The 19,750-nt window shown below is 40.9% G+C and overlaps 1 long non-coding RNA gene across 3 annotated transcripts in view; it reads right to left on the bottom strand.

Moving 5' to 3' along the window:
• Nucleotides 1-941: 941 nt before the first annotated feature.
• The window catches only part of LOC138156284 (uncharacterized), a 36,387-nt gene continuing 17,578 nt past the window's right edge, over nucleotides 942-19,750 (bottom strand). For 2 of the 3 annotated variants that reach the window (XR_011167113.1, XR_011167114.1), the window contains exons 2-3: nucleotides 8,694-8,786; nucleotides 942-1,350 (exon numbers count right to left, since the gene is read on the bottom strand). This is a non-coding gene — a long non-coding RNA (uncharacterized lncRNA). Of the gene's footprint in view, nucleotides 1,351-8,693; nucleotides 8,787-9,491; nucleotides 9,631-19,750 lie in introns of those variants that run through there. The other variant, XR_011167115.1, reaches the window with a different exon arrangement.

Consider the following 19,750-nt stretch of genomic DNA (forward strand, 5'->3'; position numbering starts at 1 on the left):
GAGAAATACCATAATAAAATGTAATAAGAGGAAAATGAAAGCTTTACAGCACAGATGATAGATTGGATTCTAGAGAGTAGAGGAAGCAGGACCCTTAGACAGCATGGAATCCAGCCCTCCCATGGCACCGAGGAAACACCAGAGGCCCAGGGATTGGTGGTCCAAGGTGGTCAGGGAAAGGAAGAGCAGAGGCACTGAGGAGACCACTGGACACTTGGGCCTTGAAAGAAGAGGACTTTTCAGATGGAGAAGGGGAGTCTGCTCTAGTCACCAACAAGGTTTTTGTTTTTCACTCTCTTTTTTTGTGAGGCAATTGGGGATAAGTGACTTGTGCAGGGAGGGTCACACAGCTAGTAAGTATCTGAGGCTGGATTTGAACTCAGGTCTTCTTGACTCCAGACCCGGTGCTCTGTTCACTGTGCCACCTAGCTACTCCATCTTTCATTCTTATCTAATTGTTCCCCAGCTAGATTGTAAACTCCTTGAGGTTAGGGTCCAGAAGCATCAGGGCCCAGCACAGCCTAGGTATTCGTGTTAATGGGTCCCGTGTAGAGATGCTTCATCTCATATACCATCAGAGACAGGGTAGTGTAATGAATAGAGCACTGGACTTGGCATCAGAAAAGCAGGAGTTCAAATCCTGGCTCAGATACTTTACTAACTGCATGCCCCTTCTCTAACCCTCAGTTTCCCCATCTGTGAAATGGGCATAACACTGGTACCTACTTTGCGGGATCGTTATGAGGATCAAATATATGCTAAGAATTATATGGGGGGCAGGTAGGTGGCACAGTGAATAGAGCACCAGCCCTGGAGTCAGGAGGACCTGAGTTCAAATGCGGCCTCAGACACTTACTAGCTGTGTGACCTTGGGCAAGTCACTTAACCCCAATAGCTTTGCCTTCCCCCTTCAAAAAAAAAAACCCAACAAAACAAGAATTATATAAATATAAACTATTTATTATTAGAACATGGTGTTTGACTTTCTTCTCCACAAGTAGGAATAGGGTGGGCCAAGGAAGTCACATTCTTCCTTTTCACAAAGGGTACAAAGGTCTTAGAGCAGCAACCAGGGACCTCCTACCTGCACCTCAAACCTTGTGGTTTAGGTGTCAGATAAACTAACTAGGTGTTTCCTTTTCTTTTTTTCATTATTATTAACTTTTATTCTGAAGCTAACAAACATGAATCACCATGGACATTGGCTCAAGTTAAAGTTAAGATTGCACAAGCAGCTCCAGATCCTTATTTCTTTTTGTTTTGAAGTAGATAAGTTCAAGTTCTAGGCATATTTCAAAGCTGTGTGGTTTGTGCCGGTCTCCGGGAATTCCTTTGGGCTCTTTTCATTGCCTAAACAAAAAAAGAAGCCTTTTCTCTTTTCACTTCCTTATTCCCATTTCCCCCTTTCCCTTCCACCCCCTCCCCCAAAGGAAGAAAGCAGAAAGAAAAACAAAGGCCTTCTAATGAATATACATAGTCAAGCAAAACCATTGACCAAGCCCGGAGTGTTTTCTGAGATCTAAGGAGGTTTGAACATTTCCCTTGTAAATTAGATGCCTGGGGTTAATGGAGGAACCAGTGGGTTGTGGGTAAAAGAAAGAGGTTAATACAGAACCTCCAAGGCTATAGGTCCAACTAAAGCCTTAACTAGAGTCGCTTCTCTGGATAGAGCTCTCCTCCACCGTTAGTGCAATGTATGGATGAGAGTGACTCCCCCCCATCTCCAAGGTAGCCTATTTCTATGTTAGGAAGTTTCTCCCAGCTTCTACCCTAAATCTGCCTCTTCACTACTCCCAATCCTCTTCTCTGGGGCCAGGGGAAAAAAAAAACCCCAAACAATTCTCTGTGGAGTCTTGAATGCATATCGAAGCATACTTTTTAAAACTTTATTTTTCTTGGGTTGGGTTTTTTTTTTTTGGTCTGTGTTTTCTTTTGCAACCTGGCAAATATAGAAATATCTTTTGCATGACTGCACATGTATAATCTGTGTTAAATTGCTTGTCTTCTCAAGGAGCGGGAGGGGAGGAAGAGAGAATATGGAACACAATTTTTTAAATGAATGTTAAAGATTGTTATTACATGTAATTGGGAAAAAAATTACAACAATTTTCACTAAAAAATAAAATCCCAACGATTCTGAGTCTAATCCCTCTTTCACATGAGAAGCCTTCAAATACCTAAAGAGAGTTATGTCCCTCTGTAGTCTTCTCCAGGTTAAATATGTCCAGTTATTTCAACCAATTCTTGATTATAGGATAATTGTGAGACCCCTTACTGCCCACCCCCAGTTGCACTCCTCTGGGCATTTCTTACCTTATCAGTGTTCTTCCTAAATGAGACCCTCAGAACTGAATTCGACACTCTAAATACAAACTGGCCAATAGATAGCACACACCGTAGGACTTTTACCTCCCTAGCATTAGATACTATCCATCTCCCAAGGTAGCATTAGGTTTTTACCATATCACCCTGTTGACTTGTAGTGAGTTTGCAATCACTGAAACTATCAGATCTTTTTTTCGAGATGTCTAAGCAACACCTCCCTCATCCTGTACTTGTGAGGTTGATTTTTTTTTATAACCTCAAGCATCAGAAGAGTGTTGGTGCTGAATAAGTTCTTAATCAATGTTTTATCTACTCATTCAGGTTCATCGCATGGATGAGATCCTATGACCTATCCTGTCAAGTCATATCTCCTTGAATTCTGACTCTTTTATCCAGTATCTGGATGGCCATGATTAACCTACCTACCATCTCCCAACAATCTCTCCTAGCTCCTATCATTAATGAATTTCATTAACATTCTATCTATTCCTTTACGCTAGTCATTGTTTGATCGTCTCAAACAGCATGGTTGCCTGGGGCATTCCATTAAAGGGCCACCTTTCAAATGAACATTGGATGATGAATGATTGTTCTTTGTGTCTAACCATTCAACCGGTTCCAAATTCACCCAATTGTCTAGTCCACAGTTCTCTCTCTTGCTTACAAGTAAAACATGGAGAGATTTGGCCAAATGCTTTGCTAAAGTCTAGGTAAACTATATCCATAGCATGTCCTCATGTTTTGTTAACACTGTTAATATTGTCAATAAAGGAACTGAGATTAGTCTGGCATGACTTTCCTGATGACGCCATACTGGCTCTTTGGGGCCACTGCTTCCCTTTATAGATGTCCACTAGATATCTGTATTATATATTGTAACCAAGCTTTCCAACGAAGCCTGGGGCACATTTGACTTGCAGCTAGGTAGATGGAAAGAGTAGGGGCTCTAGACTGGTAAATAGAATTTGAACAGGATGTTGAATGCCTGCTTAAAGGACCAGAGGAATGGGGCTTGTGGAAAAGAAGGGTCCCAGAGACTCTCCAGCAGAGACATGTGTGGAAAGAGAAGCTATGGACATGTAAGGGACGCTGGCTCTTCAACACATCTTTGATTTGCACTCTGCTAGCATGGGCCACCTTTAGTGAGATCAGATCCTCTCTCCTTTGAGTCATGTGAAATCCAAACCTAATTCCATTTTGTTTGGTTCTTTCAATTTTGTGAGCTAGGCCCTGCTTTGCTGTAAATTATATGATTATGGTGAAAATAAGGTGTTATTATGATTCTGAGAAACTGTGAGCAGGTACTGAACACAAAATGTTCTGTACACCTTGTGATCAGTTCTTGTAATTGTCACAGAAAATACCAGCATATTCTTTTTTTTTAATTCTTTTTTTTTGGAGGGGGGAAGGCAGGGCAATTGGGGTTAAGTGACCTGCCCAAGGTCACATGGCTTACTTACTTACTTGCCCATGGTCACTTACTGTGTCTCAAGTGTCTGAGGTCAAATTTGAACTCAAGTCCTCCTGACTCCAGGGCTGGTGCTCTATTCACTGTGCCACCTAGCCACCCCTAGCATATTCTTTTTACTTTAATATTTTTTCCAATTACATAGAAAAACAATTTTTAGCATTAATTTTAAAAAATTTTTTGAGTTACAAATTCTCCCTCTCCCTCTTTTCCCTTCCCCCTCATTCAGAAGGCAAGCAATTTGATATAGGTTTTGCATGTGAAGTCATGCAAAATATATTTTCATATTAGTCATGTTGTGAAAGAAAACACAGGACCCCCCCCCCAAAAGCAACCCAAGAGAAATAGAGTAAAACAAACTTTGCTTTGATCTGCATTCAGACTTCATCAGTTTTTTTCCTCTTGAGGTGGATGGCATTTTTCATCATGAGGCCTTTGGAATTGTCGTGGATCATTGTATTACTGAAAGTAGCTGAATCATTCACAATATTGCTGTTGCAATGTGCATTCGTCTGGTTCTGCTCATTTTATTTTTTTGTTTGTTTGGGGTTTGGCTTTTTTTTTTTTTGCTTTTTGGAGGGGGGAGGGCAGGGCAATTGGGGTTAAGTGACTTGCCCAAGGTCACATAGCTGGTAAGTGCTACTAAGTGTCTAAGGTAGGATTTGAACTCAGGGCCTCCAGGGCAGGCGCTCTATTCATTGCACCTCCTAGCCACCCCCTGCTCATTTCATTTTTCATCTGTCCATGTAAGTCTTTCCAAGTTTTTCTGAAAGTATCCTGCTCATCATTTCTTATAGCACAATGGCATTGCATTGCAATTTTATACAACAACTTGTTCAGCGATTCCCCAGTTGATGGACACACCCTCAATTTCCAATTTTTTTGCCACCACAAAAAGAGCTGATATCCTCTTAATAATCACAGAATGTACCAGGATATTCTTGTAATACCCATGAGGTTTGTAAAACTCTGGTCACAGAGAGAACACCAATGTTACTCAATGCTATGTAAATTGATTCTTTCTTCATTACTGACTACTAGAAATTTTTGTTAACTGCCACGGGGCATCCCTATACCTGAGAAGGTCTTGGACCTGAGAGACAATTGAAAGCCTTGCTTACAAATCCTCAACATGCTGTGATTTGGTTGCCTCAGTCCATATCAGTTTCACTCTTGACAGTTGGCAAGCCAACCAGGATGTTAAGAGAGGGACACTGGACCCTGAGAAGAACTCTCTACAATGCACTGAGGGACTTCTCCTTGTATTTTTTTTTTTTAAGCAATCAGGGTTAAGTAACTTGCTCAAGGTTACACAGCCAGTTATTTCTGGGTGTGGTGCTAAGTATCTGAGCCTGGATTCGATCCCCAGGTCATCCTGACACTGGGGCCGGTGCTCTTACTTGCTGAGCCACCTGGCCACCCCTGGGACTTCTCCTTGTAGGACTGCCTCAGAGGTCAGTCTCCCCCTCAACCTTGATCTCAAAATCTTCCTAGTCAGGATAAGGTTCCATATTAGTTTCCCTTAAGGGAATGAAGCCAAGGGAAGACACTTAAGATAGTAATGGGAACTGGTAGTTCCAGATGGAATCCACTTGGAAAAACTTCTCATGTCATGGAATCAAAGAAAGCTCCCAGTTCAACCAAAATGACAAAAAAAAAAGCATGCTATTAAATTCTGTGAAATTTGGTCTGAAACTGCAAGAGATTCAACTAATAAATTATATTGGCTTAAATAATTCATCACTTTCAATTACTGTATATTAAAGAAATTGAGATTAGCCATTGAACAACCTCACCCCTACAAATAAACTATTGGTTTTGCTAGGCTGTCCTGTCTAAAGAATCATAACTTCCATTCCTTAAAGGATTCACTCCTATTTATCAGTGGTTTTGAGATTACTTTTAGAAAATTGTGTGTACTGACTTTTGATTAAATTTTCAGTGGGAGATAGAAAGGAAAAAACTTTGCCAACAAATACATCTATGTGCCTGTCTTACCATTATTGTCTGTATTTTGAGTCTTTGTAAATGCTGTTACCTTCTTCTTGTGACCTGATAAGCCAAAGGGAAAAAGAGTATATTTTTCTGAGGAACTTTCAAAGCCTTCAGAAAGAAAAGTCATTCTCTGTCTCTCTGTCTCTCTCTGTCTCTGTCTTTCTCTCTGTCTCTCTCTCTCTCTGTCTCTCTCTCTCTCTGTCTCTGTCTCTCTCTCTGTCTCTCTCTGTCTCTCTCTCTGTCTCTCTCTCTCTCTCTCTCTCTCTCTCTCTCTCTCTCTCTCTCTCTCTGTGCCTGTCTAACTCTAGCCAAGCTGGAAGGCATACAAGAGACTCAGATAAGAAGAAAGGGAATCTTTGTTCCCAGTCTGTAGAAATTTATGGTGTTGTGAACTAGAGGCTAAAATTGGTGACTAAATTGTAGTATCTTTACTGTAAATTTCCAAATTGTGTTTTGATTGTTTTTATAAATTCTTTAATGTTTTAGTGAGTTAAGACTGTAAAAGTTACATAGAAATAGATGAAGAAAAAAGTTTTTTTAACCAGGGAACAACTTAAAAGTGAGTGAAATCCAATTTGGAAGAATGTTCTGTTTTCTTCTTGAGTGGTGTAACAGAACTTAACTGCAAAACTTGTGCTAAATTGTAAAGGGAAAAATTCAGTGGAGTGAAGATTAATTCTACAGATAGTATGGGATATGACTGGGAAATAAAGACTAGAGGAATTAAGCAAGTAGAAGAAAGGGAGAGAAGTGTTGGGTCAGAATATGAAAAAAATAAGACAGGTGAAGTTAAGGAAGTTGTAGTTGTAGTTGTAAGGAAGTTGTCTATTTGGGAAGCTAGGTGGCACCATAATAGACAGAGCTGGACCTGGAGTCAGGCAGACTCATCTTCATGAGTTCAAATCTAGCCTCAGACACTTACTAGCTATGTGACCCTGGGCAAGTCACTTAGCTATGTTTGCCTCATTTTCCTCATCTGTAAAAGTAGTTGTAGAAGGAATGGCAGACCACCGCAGTATCTTTGCCAAGAAAACCCAAATGGGGTCACAGAGTTGGACACAACTGAAAAAATAACTTAACAATAACAAAGATTAAGGAAACAAAAGGAAATTATTCGGTCCATTGGGTGATTTTAAGCTAACTGAAAAAAAAAAATTGACCCTGAAATTTGAAATGTTAATAGCAAATAGCCCTTGGGAAAATTGAGGTTCTAAAATATTACCATTTGAGATCGTAAACCCAAATCTGATTGATTAAAATTTTGTCCTGAAACTAAATTATGTGGTCTCCTTATAGTAAGACGTGTCCTCCTATTAGGGAAATTGTAAAAAATCAGAATTAAATACAAAATACATTTAGCGCTATGATGAAAAATGCATGTATCAAGTAAACCTGAGTTAAAATCCAGTCTAAGAAGTTTATTATTTATATGACCTTAAGCAAGTCTTTTCACTTCTGTCTATCTCAGTTTCCTAAGCTGTAGAGGGACAGTAATAATGATACCTTCTTCCCAGGGTTGTCGGGAGGATCACATGATCGTAAAGGACTTAAGATAGTGTGTGGCTTGGCAGAGGGTAATTCTCTGCCACTTGAAGAATGCCTTTTTAAATTGTCATTGACTCCATTCCTTGTAAAGGGAAAAACTTCAGTCTTACTCATTATAACTGCCCTGTGAAAATTGTGGTATCTGTGAGAAAAACAACTTCTTCTTTAATCTAATAATAGTTCTCTTTTAATCTGGATGCTGTTAGATTGTGAATTTAACTGTTAAAAAATGTGGTCAGAATGTTTGAAAACTGTTTAATGGGACATACAGACCTTGAGCATGTTTTAGTGACCCCTTCTCAAAATCGAGTTAAGGATTTTGTATATAGAGTTGTGAATCAATCTAATCATTCTGGAGAGCAATTGGAACTATGCCCAAAGGGCTATAAAACTGTGTATAACCTTTGACCCAGCAATACCACTAGGTCTGTTTCCCAAAGAGATCTTAAAAAAAAAAGGAACGGGACCTATTTACACAAAAATATTTGTAGCTGCTCTTTTTGTGGTGGTAAAGAATTGGAAATTGAGGAAATGCCCATCAATTTGGGAATGGCTGAACAAGTTGTGGTATATGATTGTAATGGAATACTATTGTGTTATAAGAAATGATGAGCAGGATAGTTTCAGAAAAACTTGGAAAGACTTATATGGACTGATGCAAAGCGAAGTGAGCAGAACCAGAAGAAGAGTGTGCACATATATCTTACTCCAATATTGTACGTAATCAATTGTGAATGACTTAGCTCTTCTCAAGAGATCCAAGACAATCCCAAAGGACTCATGATGAATAATGCTACCCATCTCCAGAGAAAGAACTAACTAACGGAGTCTGAATGTAGATCAAGGCATAGTATTTTGCTCTTTTTTTATCTATGGTTTTGTTTTTTCACAACATGACTTCATTCTTTTTCCTTTTTAAAAAGATTTCTAACCTCGAGGCACTTCTCCCATTCTCCACAATCTTTCAAAGATCCCTGATGGGAAGGGATTCAATAGACTGTCAGTTCTTTCAGTACCCTAGGATGGAATTTGTCTGAATTCACTGACTTGAACTCGTGAGGGGGAAGAGGACTAGATAGGTGTTCTTTTACTATCCGCCTACTCATCCCAGGTATGAATTCTCTGTTTTAGCCATTTTTGTTCTATCCTTTCCAGCCCAAAGATCGTTCTCCTTGACAAAGGAAATGGAAAGAATATAAGAGTTAAGCAGCATTCCCTTCCATCCTGACCAGTGGTCCAGCCTGATCTCTGATCCTCCTCTTTTTCCCTATATCACTCAAAAATCCCATTTATTTTCCTTAATTTCCCTTACCAATCTTAGCTCGTGAACTTTAACACTCTAGATACTTTTCTTACAGACCTCTTTCAAGCTTCTGTTTCTTCCCCGCGCTTCCACATGTTACTGGGCTGTTTTAAGTTGGTTGATGAGTTCCTTGTTCATTCACATCAGTCTCTTAAAAAAAAACAAAAAACCTCCAGTTTATTCCTAAACAGAAACATTGGACAAATGAGTAAGCTAAAGGTCTAACTTAGACATGCAAAGAAGACAATTCAATTAATTTCTCCCTTTGAATTCATAAGACCTCTGGTTTCATTGGTATAAGGCACTCCTATAGGAGAAAACTCTTCCTTCTGATGCCAGAAGGCACCTTCTTTGTGACTTACCATCTTAGAGAATTGTATGGGGCACTAAGAAATTAAGTAAGTTGTCAGGGCAAGATTTAAAGGCAAGTCTTCCTGATTCTGAGGTCAGCTGTCTCACCACTCGACCCCAGTTCCTCTCTCATAAAGAAACTCATAAAGAAACTTAATTAAAAAGATGAGTTGGGTGGAAAGCAAAGATAGACATGGATGAAAAAGGTAAGATCAAGGCAAGATCCTGAGTGATTTCACATTCTAATTCAGAATCACAGAAAGAAACAGGTCACCAAAAGAAGTAGTTAACAGTTTTGGGGGGGAAAAAACTTTCCTTGGCAAAGTTACAATCAACTCCCATCAGAGTTGTGAAAACTCTCACTTTTCGCAGAAAAAGTGTGGCATAGAAGGGTGAAGAAGTCTTCGAAAGCTGTGTACTCTAGCTGTTCACCTGCTAGGCATGGGGGAGGGTACAAGACAGTTTTGATCTGGCCATTCCCCAAACCTGTTTTCTGCTACCAACCTGTTTGCCACACACCACTTCCTTTTTCATATCGACCAAACCACAGAAATATCTCATTTTCGGCTCCCCAGAAGACTTTCATCAGTTCTCTTGGCTCTTGAGAATTGTTGTGGGGAAGGAAGAGGAATTGATGGGTGGTAGGCTTGAGTGTTGGGTAGACTATCAGAATAATCATCTTTCTCTCTTTTTTTTTTTTTCCCTTTAGGTGGGTCTGTGGGGTTTTCCCCTGTTCTTCTCTCAGTCTGTAATACTTGTGGTTTAACTAAGATTAGACTCTGCCAAGCTCAGAGCAAAGTGTGGGCCAGCCTTTTCCTTCAAAGAAGGCATTGTCTTAGCATGCCTAATAAGTCTTAGTTCTACAATGTTGGGAATTGTTTGGAAAAATCTAATTTTTCATTTTTATTAAGGCTCTCAAAGAGTTAAACCTCAGAAGGCACTTTGGAATGAAGTAGCTGCTTTCTAGGGAAAAAAAATGTATAGCAAACTATTTTTCAGTATTTTCACCCACTCTTCATTCCAGGCAAATGAGTTTATTAGATATTCCCCATATGGAGCCTCCCATCTCCCATCTCTGTACTTTTGAGGGTTGTTTTTTTTTCTTTGTTTTAAATTTTTTTTCAAAGCAATCAGGTTTAAGTAACTTGCTCAAGGTTACACGGCCAGTTATTTCTGGGTGTGGTGCCAAGTATCAGAGCCCTGATTTGATCCCCAGGTCATCCTGACACTGGGGCCGGTGCTCTTACTCGCTGAGCCACCTGGCCACCCGTTGAGGGCTGTTTTTGTTGCTGTTGTTGGGTCATTTCAGTTTTGTCCCCCACTTCATGACCCCATTTGGGGTTTTCTGGAGTAGTTTGCCATTTCCTTTTCCAACTCATTTGATAGATGAGGGAACTGAGGCAAACAGAGTTATGTGACTTCTCTATCCACTGTGCCTAGCTGTCCAACTGCCCCTGGGCTGTTCCTTGTGCCTAGAATGTACTTCTTCGTTATGATACCCAGCTCCAAAATTCTGAATAGATACTTGAACCCTTAATTGTGGAGTTTTAGCTTCGGGAATCAGGAAGACCTGGGTTTGATTCTTGCTCCCTCAAACACTTACTAGCTAAATGACTCTAAGCAAAACATTTGTCTGAGCCTCCTCTGTAAAATGAGGGGCTGGTTGGCCTTTAAAATCCCTTCCAGATCTAACCTATGATGAAGTAAAGGATTCCTAGATCTCCCCAAAGTATAATTCAGGTGAAGCTTCTTAGGTAAGACTGTTTCTGGTGCTCCTAACCATTAACACTTTCTACTGCTTTAAATTATATTGTATTATTTCATATACATTTTGAATTTACAAAAAGAAATGTGACACTGACTACCCTAAAAGCCTAACATTGCCTAAAGGCCATCTGTTATATTTCATCCCACATCAAGGGTTCTCTATTACACTTAAGGGGTTTTGGTCTCTGCAAATGGCTCCAGTCCCCACTGATGAGGTCCCCAATCGTAGGGCATGGGATCCCCAACACTCCAGCTCCATTTAATAACTGATAGTCACATAGATTTTACAGAAACATATTTGCTTCAGAAGGTAAAATCACAACTATGCAAACTTATTCCCTCAACATGTGAGAAACATAATCCTCTCTCCCTGTGCACCACCAGAGTCTGTCGGGGGGAATGAAGGGGATTAGGTTCTTAGTTTAGCTCTGTTCCCATAGAGCACGGTCCTATTTCCAAGTCTTTCCAAACCCTCCTTAGGCTCAAGTCCCAGGCACCCTGGCTTTTCAGGATGTCCAGGCCAGGCTGGCTGGCTATACCACCCCACCTGCAAGCCTGTCTCCAAGTCACCACGACTTGATTTCCAGGTCCCATGAGAATCATGTCTGGCACCGAAACTAAAGACAAACAGCACAGAATAGAAACAAACATCCCCATACGCCTTCCTCAGAATTTGTGTAAAAAAAAGACAAGCAGGGGAAGGACTTCTTCCTCTCACTGGTTCTGCTTATGGCATCCATGATGTGGAAGAATTGGGATCATCACCCTCTGGATGCAGCAGATAAGAGCAGTCCCAAAGGGGTGATGGTAAAAAAAAAAGGATTAAGGGGCTCAGTCTGACCATTTTAAAGAGGAAGGCAGCCAGCCCATCAAAGGAGGTTACCACCATCCATGTGATAGCAGATACAGAGGGCTCCATGCTGGGCAAAGGGGACATACTCCAAAGGCCCCTGGAGGGCACCTCTATGTTTAGGAGAACTGGGTGTGCCCATACTAGCCCTGGATACAGAGGTAGAGGGCATAGGGGAGAGGGAGCTGACCACCAACTAGGAAGACTATGGCATATACTGGCTATGGGACCCTAGACCTTAAGTACCTTAACTTCTCAGGGCTCTAGACAACTTGGTAAGACAATAGGTAGAAAAAAAAGATGCCAACCTGCATTGGTGGAGTGGTCCCATACCTCTCCCTACACGTCACCTTTTCTTCTCTGTGTTCAGTAGAACGTAAGCTCCTGGAGGACAGGGAATTTTTCCCCTTTTTTTGTATCCAAAGTGTCCAACACATTTTTCCCCCACCTCCAAACTATGATTTCACTGGCCTAAGGAATTATTATTAAGAAAACTCCTTTATCTGACAGGTCTTCTGTAAGTTATGATATTAGAGAGATTCTGAGGGCACTGAGAACTTCCATGATGGCCAGTCATACCTACTCTAGTCCACTTCCACTGCCCCCCATTATCTCTTATTTATATCTTGTTTATGCATAGTTGATTTCATGTTCCTATGACATTTGATTCTTTCCCATCAATACCTTATTTCGGCATAGTTGTTTGTATGTTGTCTTCCCCTTTAGACTGAGCTCCTTGAGAACTGTCTTGGTATCTGGTGCTTAGCACAATCTTTGACACATACTAAATACTTAAAAAATAAATAATGGAGGACTGAACCTTCAGAGGACAGGACTTGAACCCAGGTCTGCCTAACTTGGAAGCTTGCCTTTCTACCGGACACATAGTAGGTGCTTAATAAATGTTGGAGACATTGAACCAAGCTTAGTAAACTGAAATTAATTTCCCCTATACTAGGAGTCTAAGTCTGAGGTGTGAGGGGAAATGTTCCACTTATTAGAGCACCCTCATAGCCCTGAGGCCATTGTGAGTACCATAAGGTTCCATGCCCCAAGGTTTCATTTAGATCAGTCAATCAGTAAACATTTATTAAACTCTTACCCCATACCAGGCACTGAGCTAGGCTTATCCAAGGCCTACAGACTGATTTAAATGTCCCTCCTAGTCATTTACCATGTTCTGATTTCCCTAAATAAACTGGGAATTCATTACTCCCCCAAAAGGAATATTAATTTAAAAAACAAACATGTTAGTCTCTGCCTTTGGGAACGAGATAAGATATACAAACAATGAGTACTCTTTTTGGAGGGCTCAAGGTTGACTCCATTTCGGTGTATTTGTCAAAGATGAGAAAGAGGATGGGCGGAGAGACCAGTGGCCTATTTGCTGTATGCTTGCTTTTTTCCCCCTTTGTTGGCCATTCACCGGCTAAAGGAGGCATAGGTAAATGGCCATTAAGCTTGAGAGAAGTGGCCCCCAACCTATGGAGTTATGGCAAGTCATATATTTTCTCAGTCAACAAATGCTAATCAATCAGTCAGACAGCAAACATATATTAAGCACCTACTGTATGTTAGGTTCAGAGAACACAAGGACAAGAAATGAATGGTCCTTACTCTCAAAGAGCTTACATTCTAATGAAGAAGGCAACAAGGATGGATATATATATATATTTACAACATGATTTACAACACAAAGTAGCAGAAGACAAGCTTGTTTGGGAGGGAGGGAGGGCAGTAGCAGCTGGGGGAATCCAGAGAGGTTTTATGCTCATGATGTTACATATACTATCATAAGGAGACTTTGCAAAAAAAAAAAAAATTGATAGTTCTTTTAGATGTCAGGGCTTGCCTATTCTAGTTGGCCAGAGCATCCAGCGATGGAGAACCTGGATGGATGCAATCTTCTCAGGGGCAGGGCATTTCATTTTTATCTCTGTATTCCCATCACACAGCCTCAATATCTGGCACCAAGCAAGTGATGAATAAAATGATTGTTAACTGAATGCCTGATTGAAAGTCCCTGAGTTCATGCCACATGGAGGTCAGTTGAAGGAATTAGGAGTTATTGATCTGGAAAAGAGAAGACTGGGTGGGGGGGGGGTGGACGTGACACTTGTTGTTAGGTAGGCAGAGGGCGGCCATGGCAAAGGGAAGCAGACTAATCTGCTTTGACCCCTAGGACAGAATGAGTTAGGAACACATATTTCCCTCCATGCTATAATTTTGCCTTCCTCCTGACTCTCTTTTCCATGCCATAGAGACCTCTTCACTCTGCAAGCTCACTCCATTGAGGACCTCACACATTCTAAGTACCCTCTGCCCCTTAGGGGCAGCCTTCTGTGGTTGGCTCCTCCCAGAACTTGCATTTTAGGAGGCCTAGGCCAACCATGTGGTCGGTCCTGATTGGGGAAAAGCTATAAAATACAGTAATAAATGAAAAGCCATAAAAATGTAAACTCTGTGAAAGGTAGAACTCCAATATGGTGACCTATCTAATCCTAACTTGGAGACAAAATCACTGAATCATAACTTAGAAACACAATCATAAATTAGACACTGAATCATAAGTTAGATACTGAGTCATAACTTAAGATATTAGTGACCTATGAAAGCTAAGACAAGAATATAGTGATCTGTATGTGTTAGGGACATGATCGATGCAAAACTTCCATTTGGGCATAATACTGGCTTAACGACTAAGCAGAAAACCAAAACTATCCATCAATTAGTAGTGATGCATTCTTTAACCCTTCCTGCCTTTGTTTTTATAATTACCACAGAGATTTGGGGGGTTCTTTAGAGGGGATCCACTAGACCGGCTGGCCACCACCCCAGACCCAAGATTGCCCCTGTTTGTAAGTATTCATAATGATTGATTCAATTACTACCTATAATCAATGTAGAGCCCCATGGCTTCTTCCTTTGGTATCAAAAGAACAGCCCCTGATTTGGGGGTTTCCCCAGCCAGGGGAATTCTCGACCTTACATGTCTTCACTCCTCTCTAGGTTACACTCCTGACTCTCCCAGACTTTCTTTACCTTGCATGACTCACCTCCATTTTTCCCCTTTTACACGTTGTCTTCCCCCATTGTAATGGAAGCTACCTGTGGGCAGGGGCTTGCTGCTTGTTTTTGTATTCCTAGCTCCGATGGTGTAAGCGCTTTATTTCTTGACTCATTGCTGAGAAATGAGTGAAAGTTGTAGTGGCAGATTAAGGTTTGATGTCTCCAGAAACTTCCTGACAATTAAGAGCTACACCAGCTTGGAATGGGTTTCTTCAGAAAGCAAGGTTTCAGGGCGGCTAGGTGGCACAGTGAGTAAAGCCAGTGAGCCTCCCAGACTCAGGAGGACCTGAGTTCAGTTCCGGCCTCAGATGCTTAACACCCACACAAAAAAACTAGCCATGTTACCTTGGGCACGTTACTTAACCCCAATTGCCCTCCAAAAGGAAGAAAAAAAAAAAGAAAGAAAGGTTTCCTTTCACTGGAGGTCTCTGGCCAAAAACCATAATTGGGGGATGTTGAAAGGGTGATTCATTGGAGGGGCCATGGCAACATTGGACTTGATGGCTTCTGAGGTCCCTCCCAACTCTGAAGATCTGGGATTCTTTGAGAAATACTCTAGTCCGATTCTGTAGAGGTTGGATGGGGGTGGGGGTTGGTGGGTGGGTGGTGGGGAATAGTGTTTATTATTAATCCCAGATGCTTTGAGTGAGAAGAGACCACAGAAGACCATTTAGTGCAGTTTCTACCTGAATAGGAAACTCCTCTGAAACACACCCAAATTGCCCAAAGGGCTGTAAAAGTGTGCATACCCTTTGATCCAGCAATACCACTACTAGGTCTGTATCCCAAAGATATTATAAAAAAGGGAAAAGAACCCACATGTACAAAAACATTTATAGCAGCTCTTTTTGTGGTGGCCAAGAATTGAAAATGGGGGGATGCCTATCAGTTGGGGAATGGCTGAACAAGTTGTGGTATATGAATGTAATGGAATACTATCGTTCTAGACGAATGCTGAGCAAGTGGATTTCAGAGAAACTTGGAAAGACACTGAACTGATGTTGAGTGAAATGAGCAGAACCAGGAGAACATTGTACAGACTAACAGCAACACTGTCAGATGACCAGCTATGATAGACTTAGCCCTTCTCAGCAATACAACGATCCAAGACAATTCCAAAGGATTCATGATGGAAAATGCTGTCCACCTCCAGAGAAAGAACTGTGGAGTGTGAATGCAGAGCACAGCATATTATTTTCACTTTTTTGTTGTTTTTTTTTCTTTTGCGTGGTTTTCCCCTTTTGTTCTGACTCTTCTTTCCTAACATGACTAATGTGGAAATATGTTTAACATGATTGTACGTGTATAACTTATATCAGATTGCTTGCCGTCTTGGGGAGGGGGAGGGAAGGGAGAGAGGGAAAAAAATTTGAAACTACAAATATTACAATGAATGTTGAAAACTCTCTTTACATGTAATTGGGAAAAAATGCTATTAAGAAAAAAAAACATCTAAGTAGTCATCCAACATTTGCTTAAAGGTCTCATTTGAAGAGGACTCCCTTCACCTTCCCTCTTTGTCACTTAATCTCAGTGTGATCTTGGAGAAGTCCCTTAGCTTCTCAGTTCATCACCTGAAAAACAAGGGGTTTGGGTCCCCTCCCAGCTCAAGATGCCATCCTACGACCATCTTCAGCCTCTGGATAGCTCCCGCCATGGTTAGAACTTGTTCATAATGTGGTTCCTAAGTGTGTCTCTGTCTCCATGATAGCCCTACTCTGACATCTCATCGTGGTACTGAGGAGACCCTGGGGTCTCAAAGGCTGTGGCAGTGGAGTGTTAACTAGGGCAGGCTCTACCAGCTTAGAAAATCTTTTGAGTGTAGTCTCAGGGGCGAACTACATACTTTTTATTTGAGGACCAGTCTGATTAAATTCAGAGATTTTTTTAGTCAACCAATCAATCAACCAGTATTTAAGGGTCATATGCTAGGCACTATTTAAAATGAAATCATTTCTAGCCTCAAGCAGCTTATGTTCCATTTAGGGAAGCAACATGTGTATACTTAAGGTACTCAACCTCCATCAACCTCATTTTCCTCATCTGTAAAATGGGGATAATAAAAGCACCCACCTCCCTGGGTCATAGTGAGGATCAAAAGAGCTGATATTTGTAAAGTGGGTGGCACATAGTAGGTACTGAATAAATGCTTGTTTCCTTCCTTCCTTGTTTGTTTGCTATCTTTCTCAGACTACAAGCTCCTTGAGGGTAGGGATTATGTTCTTGGTTTTTGTTTTTTTATTCCCCCTCCCCTCCCACCCCAGCCCAGTACCTGGCACATAGTAAACACTGAGCAAATGTTTGTTGACTGACTGATCGTGTCAAGGTACCAAGCACCTGAAGAAATCTCAGTTGGTGAAAATGTTGTTAATTAATAACAGTAACAGTAAATAAAAGAGTAATGGGAGAGGAGCTACAGCCTGGGATAGATTAACAGAGAGAACATAGGAGTCCAGGAGGATGAATGATTGAAAAGCAGTTGTGATTACTGCTGCTGGTTCCCTTCTCTGCCTTGAAAGGCTTAGTATAAACCCAACAATCAAAAGTGAAATGATCCCAAGACAGAAGACAAAGAGGGGAGGGGATGCAAGGGGAAGGAATTAATGAAATGGCTTTATTTGAGAGCCTCCCCCCATCAAAGGTCTATTTCTGCTTTTTGTGTTTTATACAATAGATATTTCCCCTTAATCCTCCCTCCCCCAAACCTCTCTTGTAACAAAGAAAAATAGTTACTGCAAAACCATTTAAGGCAACCACCTCCTCCTAACAGCCAATGCAACATTCTGTATGGGCATCTGTTCTCCAGACCTAACATTAGTCATTATGTTTAATCAAATGAGATCATATAAAGCGCTGGCCACATAGTAGGCACTTAATAAATGCTCATTCCCTTCCTAATTTGAGATCAGCCATCTTTTAGTGTCTTCACTTATATATATTCTTATAGTTTATATCATTCTCCTAATTCTGCTTTAATTCTCTCTACATCAGTTCATTAAAATCTCCCTTTTTCTGAATTTTTTTTTGGAGGGGGGAAGGCAAGATGATTGGGGTTAAGTGACTTGCCCAAGGTCACACAGCTAGTTAAGTGTCAAGTGTCTGAGGTAGGATTTCAACTCAGATCTTCCTGACTTCAGGGCTGGTACTCTATTCACTGTGCCACTGAGCTGCCCCCAGAATTTCTTACAGTCATTTCTTAATGTGCAAAAATATTTCATCATATTCACATACCCCAATTCATTCAGCCAATCCCCAGATGATAGCCACTCACTTTGTTTTGCTACCTTAAACATATGATAATAGATAGCATTTATAGAGAACTTTAAGGTTTTCAAAACAATTTACGAGTATTGTCTCATTGATTCTTACAACAACCCCAATATTATTATCAATCTTTTACATCAGTGGAAACTGAGTCTGAGGGAGGTTAAGTTACTTGCACAGGGTCACCAGCCTAGTAAGTGTCTGAGGAAAGATTTGGCCTCAGGTCTTCCTGACTCCCAAATCCATCACTCTTATTGACTCTATCACCTAATGGCCACCAAAAAAAAAAAAATCCAGTTTTGAATATATTGGTCTAAATGCTCCTTTGTTTCTGTCTTTGAGCTCTTTAGGGTATATATCCAGGCGAGAGAGCATTGAGAGCATTTTTTTTTAATTGTCGTTTCTATTATGGACTTAAATCATCAATAAACATGTCTCTGCAAATTTGAAGATGCTACATAAATGTCAGTTTCTATGACCAGCTATGTTTACTATATTTTACCTACTTGACTGCTTTTCTTATTCTAGTTGTACTAATTTTGTTTGCACAGAAACTTTTGAATTTTATATAATCAAAATTGTTTTGCTTTTTGTATTGAGAAAGGGGAGAAGAGGGGAGGGGGAGTAGAGGATGGAAGGAAGGGGGAAGTGGAGACAGAGAGAGAAACAGAGGGAGAGAGAGAGAGAGACAGAGAGAGAGAGAGACAGAGAGACAGAGAGAGAGAGAAAGAGAGAGAGACAGAGAGACAGAGAGAGACAGAGAGAGAGAGAAGCATGAGGAAGAGGAGAAGAAATAGAGACAGAGACACAGGGAGGGCACACACACACAAATGTGCATTTGCGGCATGAGAGGGACTTTCCCAACTTTTGTTTATTGTATCGGTTTCAGAGGAAGGAAAATTTGCAGGCTTACTCATACTCCATATCCGACAGCCTCCACTAGCTACAGCTGGAGAGAATGATTATTATTCCCAAATCTAGGATCCGTACTTTTTTTGGACCAACATGACTTTTTAAACCAGGTGGCCAACAACTTTATTTTCTTCCTGGGGGTTCCTTTTCTTTGGACCATAGGGCAACAGTACAGTGCCTAACCATACAGGTAGGAACAATGAGGCCCTGAACAGTCTATTCCCTCTGTGGACATTTTAATAGATATGAGGACATTGTCAGGAACACCCAGTCCCTGGCTCAAAACTGTGGTTCAGCCTTATGGTCTCTCAGTCTTTGTAACTCTCCAACACCTGGCAAGCTTCTATAGAGATTATTTTCAGCCAATTTGCATGATGGTAAAGCTACAACCACATGACTCTCAGGCATGTGGTTTGTTAAATTTCTAAGAAGAAAATTAAACCCTTTCTTCCAGTTTCAAAACTGTGTCTTTCCCCATGCTACATATATTTGCTTTGGAAGGTGGGTCCCCAGAGTGTGATTACTACTTTTGTCCCTCAGGGTTATAATGGTTAGGATGAACCATTTAGAATCTAAATGGTTAGAATCTCTAGTTGTCACCCACAAGCCCCAACCAGTGTGCTCCCCACTGATTATCAGATATAGGCTTAATTCTCTTTTAGAAAGGGTATTTAGTGTGAGGCCCAAATTTCATCATTGACTCAGTTGTGTTAACTCAATAGGCTCCCCCATTAATCTGGGAGGAGCAAAGGGCTGTGATCTCACCAACTCCAATAGACTTTTTTTAGTCCTCATCCTTCTCAACCTATTTTCTTCATCCGACAATGTCCGTCACCCTCTCCTCTTGGATATTTTCTCCTCTCTGGGATGTGTGTGTGTGTGTATGTGTGTGTGTCACTGC

This window comes from Petaurus breviceps, unplaced genomic scaffold, assembly GCF_028583685.1.
Source record: "Petaurus breviceps papuanus isolate PSGF00001 unplaced genomic scaffold, PetGlider_PUasm1.0 99, whole genome shotgun sequence".
In the NCBI taxonomy this organism is placed as follows: domain Eukaryota; kingdom Metazoa; phylum Chordata; class Mammalia; order Diprotodontia; family Petauridae; genus Petaurus; species Petaurus breviceps.